Source organism: Camelus bactrianus, chromosome 3 (assembly GCF_048773025.1).
Source record: "Camelus bactrianus isolate YW-2024 breed Bactrian camel chromosome 3, ASM4877302v1, whole genome shotgun sequence".
Lineage (NCBI taxonomy): Eukaryota > Metazoa > Chordata > Mammalia > Artiodactyla > Camelidae > Camelus > Camelus bactrianus.
The window spans coordinates 59,066,342-59,074,855 of NC_133541.1; the positions used below are offsets into that span (position 1 = coordinate 59,066,342).

At 31.4% G+C, this 8,514-nt stretch overlaps 1 non-coding gene across 1 annotated transcript; it reads right to left on the minus strand.

The window, feature by feature from the left end:
• Positions 1-1,828: 1,828 nt before the first annotated feature.
• On the minus strand, positions 1,829-1,931 carry LOC123618957 (U6 spliceosomal RNA). Its single transcript, XR_006727455.1, has one exon. It is a non-coding gene; the product is annotated as a U6 spliceosomal RNA (small nuclear RNA).
• Between the last annotated feature and the right edge of the window lie 6,583 nt (positions 1,932-8,514).

The window sequence follows — 8,514 nt, forward strand, 5'->3', positions numbered from 1 at the left end:
ATTTGTATAACCTCTCTTGCAAATAGGTCCTTAAAATCCAATGAACTTCATAATGAGAAAACAGCAAATAAGTATGATAATTATAATGGATTATATAATATTATTCGAGTTTTGAAATACCCAGGCAACTGAAAACTAAATTAATATTAAGTACTCAATAAAAAAGGATCTAAACCTAAGTTTGAACAAGAGAAAAATAAAAATGCATTTAAGAGCTATTTCTATTAAAAAAAAAAAACTCCTTCCTAGTATGTATGTGTGTATATATGTGTATGTGTATATAAAATATCATGATATTACTAAGATTAGGGAAATACTTTCTTATTTTTAAATCCTAGTAACTTGTCCAGGTTTTTCACAGACGCATTTTCACTCTGTTGATTGTGTCCTTTGGTGACATGGTCCAATTGTCTATTTTTACTTTTGTTGTCTGTGTTTTTGGTGTCATTATCTAGGAAATCCTTTCCAAATTCAATGTCATGATGCTTTTCCCCTGCTTTCTTCTAAGACTTTTACATTTTAGGTCTCACATTTAGTTTTTTGACCCATTCTGACTTAAATTTTCCATTTTGTGTAAAATAAAGATCCAGTTTCCTTCATTGTCCCATAAGCAAACTGGAATGAGGACAGTTGGGTGGACAACATTTCTGGTGTCCCACCCCTGAGGTAAAGACACTACTCTATCAACGGGGATTTTAGTGGAAGAACAAATACACTAATCTTTGGACACACTCTCCAGGAATTTAGGCTCTAAAACTAAAGCATGGGGGGACAGAGTATGCGTGTTTAAAATGTTGGCAACCTGTAATTCTCAGGATAATAATGTTGCTTTCAATTTCAAGCTACAGAAAGATCTTGGTTGCACTTGTTTGAATTGGATTTTCTAGCATGCTGAGCTAAGAATGAGAGGGAGGGTGTGGACCGTGTTTCAGATGATGTAGACTCTTGCTATTCCCTTTGTGTTTTACATTTCCTTGAATAAATGTTAATTTATTTGCTGCATGAACTTATGGAAATTTCTAGGGACTTTAATTCCTAAAATAATTTTAACCAATTATGCTTCTTTCATTGGAGAGCAGAAATCTTCATGTTAGCATTCAAATGTATATATACATGTTAAATTGTCTGAATTAAAAATCCTTATCATTTAAATAATGATTTTATAAAACTAATTATTAATACCCTTTCTTTAATAAAATGTTAGAGAATTCATTGCTATTTTGTCCTAACAAAAACAAAACAAAACATATGTTACTGAACTTGCTGCACCTTTTCATTTTGGGGACACTAAATTTAACTTCTTTTGGTTTCACTGCCCAATCACATAGCTAATGATATGCTGAAAAATTGCATTTATGTTATAAAGATATATAATATTAATAATTATTAAAGGTATATTGAAGAGCAGTGATTTATAGGGCTGTTTCATACAAGCACCCCTTCAAAAGTAAATTGATAGTAATCATTTTTGCACGAAAATCAGTATAAATTACATAAAACAGTAATAATCAATGAATAATCAATATATTAATTTTATAAGTATATATGGTAAAATTTCCATATGTGCTTCATCTGCCTCACTTATGTACCTGAAATTATCCATTCATACTTGCAGAACCAATATTATGCGGTTAAGAAAGTGTGGGCTCTGGAGTAAGATCACCTTTGTTTTAGTCTGATTTATTTATTTTTATTGACTTACATATTGCATTAGTTTCAGGTGTACAGCATACTGGTTCAGGGTTTTTCTGTTTTGTTTTGTTTTGCGGGTTATATTCCATTTTAGGCTATTGCAATATACTGGAAATAATTCACTGTGCTACACAGTAAAACTATGGAATGCTTCACAAATTTGCATGTCATCTTTGTGCAGGGGCTGCACTAATCTTCTCTGTATCATTCCAGTTTTAGTGTATGTGCTGCCAAAGCAAACAGTCTTGCTTATTTGAACTAATTAATTTAACTATGTTTAAATATAGGTTAATTTTAGTTTGAATAACAACTCAGCGATTCAGTTTTAATTTCTAAAAATGCCAGTAATAGCACCAACTAACTGCATTTTTCTGATGATCAAATTACTTAAGTATATGTCACACTTAGAATGTGCCCAATATTTTTAAGTGCTTAATAAATGGAAGTCATTTTTGTTGTTGCTGTTTTTGTTGTTGTTATTACCAGTTATTTAAAAATAATCCTCTACCACTAGGTGTGTTTAAACCTACCATTAGTTTTCTCATTAGAGTATTAAGCAATGGTTAATAGGTCTAGAAATGAATTAATGCAAAACTGATTTTAATGTCCAGCTTATCACTTGCCAGCTATATGACTGTAGGAAATTTACCTAACTACTGTGAATCTTGATTTTATCATCTCTGGAAGAAGGATTAGAGTTTGGTTAAGTAAGGTAGTGCACAATAAGACTTTTTAACTAATAATAAACAGCAAAATTTGCATTCTGGAGATTGGTTTTCATTTCCTCCTTAATTATCACTTATTTAAACCAGTTTTATTTTGATTCTTATTAGTGCATTTCATTTTCAGGTATTCTTCATATGTTCTGTATCTGAATTCTCATTTCTCCTATACCCTGTTATATTTGTACTCTGCTTCTTAAAAAGTAAACAAAAGGAAAAACTTTTAGGATATGAACAAACTAATACTGAAGTGAATTGATTTTTATTTTTTGCATTTATCTTTTCCAGGTCAGTTCTAGTGCCTTAAGGTTTTAATGATAATAAAGTAAAATTTTCTGTACTGCCAAAGAATTGTTGTAGAGACCAGAGCCATGTTAGTATGAAAGATGAAAATTCTCACTAAATGCATCTGATACTGTCTTTTTAGAAAAGGTATGAATCACTAGGAAAACAATTTGTTTTTTTCACATAATTGGATTTTTAATATTCTAACTTCTGTAGCTTCTAACAAAAAAGGATTTCTTCTTATTTGGATGTGCAATTTAGAAAACGTAGTTTTGCTACAATATGAGTTGATTGTAAAACTCAGTGTATATAACTGTACTGTTGAAGTAATGTTAAAACATGAATATTGCAACACTAAATATAATATTCAAGAAAAAGTCAATTGATTTCAAATCTCAAATCACTGAGATTACCTGTTTATTATAATGTACTATCAAAAATTTCTGAATAAGTTAAACAGCAAGTTTCTACTGTATAGCACAGGGATCTATATTAAATATCTCATAGTAACCTATAATGAAAAGAGTATGAAAAGGAATGTATTTATGTATATGTAAGAATGAAAAATTATGCTGTATATCATAAATTGACACATTATAAACTGACTAATTTCAATTAAAAAATCTGAATACATAAGTTAATTAAACAAAAGGGTATTATATTATAGTACTTTTCAAATTGTTTTTTTAACACTGTTACGTGAACTTTTAGAATATTTTGTTTATAAAATAGTGATACAGTATAGAATTTATAGTGAAACTACTATATGACTCATTTATTTATCCAAAAATCCTTATATAAAATATTACACATGTAAGATCCACATTAAATAAAAATCTGCATACATTTATCTTCACTCAGTTATATGAGTCTTAGAAACAGAATTGTAATACCAAATTCTGTAAAAAATTTTTAACATATACACCAAAGATTCTGGTCATTAATAGTATTAAACATATGAAAGATATCAAAGTGCACTTATATTTAAAATTCATAAGGTCAAGTGGAACCTTAGTCTGCCTACTAATCCTTCCACACTTCTATAACCTGGTGTTTTATAAAGATAAGTAGAGAAATCAATAATCAGCCTTTATAAAATGTTACAGCAATTTGACAGAGTAGTAATATCTGTTCAAACTAATAAAAATGGATTTGTATGTTGTATGTCTTTTATTTCACCTTCCAAATAATTTATTTTTATTGCATTTTAGATGCTCATGAGAAATTGGAAATTAAAAACAAATGAACAAACAAGCAAAAACTTGCACTTCATCATAAATACAGTAAGAAGCACTACTCTAACCAATTAAATCTTTCAACTTTGTTAGAAACCATTTTATAACTTCCCTTTCTCCTCTATACTTCAGAATATCTTTCATATTTTTTCACCATCAACTAATAACTTTGTTTCGTATTTCACTGGGAAAATAGAAGGAAAAATCCATATACCTCCTAACCCTCCTCCCCTCCCCCGCCACACACATATTTCATTCACTTCAGCACCTGTGTCCCTCCACTTTGCTTTAGCTTCCATTAGGATGGATAAGTTTTCTATGCTCCTATCTACAGACAGCCCCTTCATGCTTCTTCCCTAAAATATGGCTATAATCAAACTATTTCCCACCAATTTTACCACTACCACTTTGATAAAAGCCAATATAATTTCTTCCTGAATTATTACACTTCCTGCTCATTACAGAGCAGCTAGAGTATTCCTTTTAAATTGTAAGCATGACTATGTTAATTCTATGCTCAAACCTGAAAAAGCTCTGATTCCTATCTCTCTTACATGCACCTTCCTTCCTTTGCACCAATTGTAATCATCTGTGTATCATTATTAGAACTATGCAACCAGGTCAACTTTATATGTTCTCTGCCTAGGTCATTTACTGTCAGGTCCTTCATAGGTCACTCCTTCCCCTTCTTCATGGCTCCGTTCAAATACCACTTCTGAGAGGAATCCTTCACTGACCACCCTATTTAAAACTGAAAATCTCAGCACTCCCAATTCCCCTTCACTGATTTATTTTCTCCACATCTCCATCAGGGAGAATATATATTTTATTTTTATATTTGTAAAGACTTCCTCTGGAAGCAGAAGCCTCTCTGCCCAGGTACATAGCAGAGCAGAGACCACCTTTCAAACAATAACTGATGAAAGTTGATGTGCAGATATCCATTTCCCTTCCTTCTCGCTTGAGATGTTTCTGGGATCTGTGCTCTACGGTTTTGTACTAACTCCTAGACTTCCCTAGAGTAATCTTCATGTAACCACCGTTGCAACTTCCTAGATCACACGTTATTTATTTGTGGCCTTCCCTTCCCTGTTTTAATTCTCTCCTCTACTACCGAGGTTTCTAAGGATCACACTTCAAATAAAGCACATGTACTTGAATCCTTATCTTTGAATCACCAATTGTATATATACATACAAAACACATCTTCTTTATCCATTCTTCCATACATTTAGCTTGCTTCCATATATTGGCTATTGTAAATAATGCTGTGATGAACATTGGAGTGCATATCTTTTTGAATTAGCATTATTGCTTTATTTGGATAAGTACCTAGGAGTGGAATTGTTGGATCATATGGCAGTTCTATTTTTAATTTTTTGAGGAACCTTTGTACTGGCTTCTGTAGTGGGCGCACCAATTCACATTCTCATCAACAGTGCATGGTGGTTCCTTTTTCTCAACATCCTTGGCAACATTCGTTATTTGTGGTCTTTTTGATGACAGCCATTCTGACAGTTGTGAGGTAGTATCTTATTGTGGTTTTGATTTGCATTTCCCTGATGATTAATAATGTTGAACATTTTTTTTTCATCTGCCTGTTGACCATTGCATGTCTTCTTTGGAAAAATGTCAATTTAAATCATCTACCCTTTTTTAAATTCTTGTTTGGTTTTCTGACGTTGAGTTGTATGAGTTCACTGTATACTTTGGATATTAGCCTCTTATCAGGTATATTGCAAATATCTTTTCCCATTCAGTAGTCTGCTGCCCTTTTGTTTTGCTAATAGTTTCCTTTGCTGTGCAAAAGCTTTTTAGTTTGATGTAGTTCCATTTGATTTTTTTTGCTTTTGTTTCCCTAGCCTGAGGATACATATCCCAAGAACAGAATATTGCTAAGACTGATGTCAAAGAGCATTCTACCGATGTTTTCTTCTGGGAGTTTTATGGCTTCAGGTCTTACATTTAAGTCTTTAATACACTTCAGGTTTATTTTTGTACTGGTGTGAGGGAGTAGTCCAGTTTGAGTCTTTTGCATAGAGCTGTCCAATCTTCCCAACATAATTTATTAAATAGGTTTCTTTTTGCCCATTGCATATTATTGCCTCCATATTATTGACTATATAAGTGTGGGTTCCTGAGCTTTATATTCTTACCCATATATTTTTATAAACACATTTATTACATAAAATACTTTATACCTATAAGAATGATCCAGATACTATGTTTGGAGAAACAACAGAGAGGCAGGCTGTTATTAAAATATATTTTAACAGGAGAGGTTTTGAAGACAGCATTGGTACCGTACTTTTCTTTAGGGATGGATGATTCATGCATTTACTACTAGGAAACTTAGGCCACTGCTCATTTGAAAGTAAGTCCCAAGGAATGACCAAAAATAATTGGTGGAAAATCTAAAGGGATAAAAAAGTCTAAATTCTTGTTCTATCTTTGAGTCTTTAGCTATAGATCAGAATTCTGAGTTTACTAAAAAAAATTTAAGATCTCAGTCCAAGTTTTTGTCAGAATAGAAGATGACACATAGAACAGAATGAGCATCAAATAATTTATAATCAGGAAAACCATCTACCATATAAAAATTAACAGAATTTTTAAACCTCTTTTTATTAGAATACCAAGACTGTGTTCCTATTACAAGGTAGATTAATCCAAGAAAGATAGTTTTATAAACTTCCTGTTCTTGGGACTAGGAATCATATTTCTCTCTCTATAAAAGCATAGAACAAACCTTACGTATTCTGCTATTCTCTCTTCTGTCCAATCACCAGCCACAATTTGGTGAAAATTTTTTAATCTCAATAGTAATTTTTTTTTTTTACCATTCTACAGACTTCTGTGTCTAATGGTGATCTATTAACAAGCTATCTATTCTCTGCACTAACAAAAAATGAGAAGAACATGGTTAAAATTTTTGTATTAACTCAAAATTGCCCTGAAAAAATAAGAATTTTAAAATAGATAGCTTACTTTAACTAATCATTGTATCATCTTACTGAAGTGACATACAATTAATCAAAATTTTATCTGTCAGCAAAATGCCATTTTTTATCAGCTTTATTTGTACAATAAAATGAAACTTATCTCCAAAGGGCTAACTAAAGTTATCATAATATAGATACTGCCTGCTAACTGAATGCACTACTGGAGCTAAGGTATCATAAAAGAAACAAACATTCTGACTCCGGTATCTCTAGAAGGATAGCCCAGGTCATTACAATAGGAAATAAAATTGGAGATTTTCTTCTATAAATGAGTTTCCTAATTGATTTGTTTTGTTTCTGCAATATTCTTTTGTGACTCTCAAGAACATTAGTGAGCATAAAATAGCAGCTTACTTGGTGAGCAGAAATGCCAGATTATAGGCTTTTTGTGTCTCCCCACTAATTTATTTTATAATAATACACAAAAGGCCACATGCTAATGATAAAACCAACTCCAGGATAAATTTAATGTATCACTTGTTTTACTCAAAAATCATTAAACTTTTCTTCTTCCATTGACCAGTATAAATATGGAAAACTTACATTAAGTGATACTTTATAATTATATGTATATGTATAAACCATAATAAAATAAGTATTCATATTTAAGTCTATTTTCATGAAATTATAATGTATTAAGATAAGTGTTCTATTTATTTATTTGGGGAGGCTTAAATTTTTTTATTAAAGTATAGTTGATTTACAATGTTGTGTTAGTCTCTAGCGCACAGGAAAGTGATTCAGTTATATATATAATGTTCTTTTTCTTTTATAGTTTATTATGATATTGAATATAGTTCCCTATGCTATACAGTACTGTACAGTAGGATCTTGTTTTTTTATCTATTTTATATATAGCAGTTTGTATTTGCTAATGTCATATTCCTAATTTATCCCTCCCCTGCTCCTCTCCCCTTTGGTAACCATAAATTTGTTTTCTATGCCTGTGAGTCTATTTCTATTTTGTACATAAGTTCATGTATATCATTTTTTAGATTCCACATATAAGTTATAGCATATGATATTTATCTTCTTCTGTCTGACTTATTTCACTTAGTATAATAATCTCTAGGTCCATCCATGTTGCTGCAAATGGCATTGTTTCATTCTTTCTTATGGCTGAGTAAACATTCCATTATGCATATATATGTATATATATAAAATAGATAGATATTATATCTTCTTTAGCCATTCATCTGTTGACGGACACTATCCATGACTTGGCTATTGTAAATAGTGCTGCTATAAACATTAGCGTGCATGTATCTGTTCTCCGGATATATGCCCAGGAGTCGGATTGCTGGGTCACATGGTAACTCTATTTTTAGTTTTTTTAAGGAACCTCCATACTGTTCTCCATCATGGCTGTACCAATTTACATTCCCACCAACAGTGTAGGAAGGTTCCTTTTTCTCCATACCCCCCTATGATTTATTATTTGTAGACTTTTTAATGATGGCCATTCTGACTGGTGTAAAGTGATACCTTGTAGTTTTGATATGCATTTCTCTAATAATTAGCAATATTGAGTATCTTTTCATGTGCCTGTTGGCCATCTGTATGTCTTCTTTGGAGAAA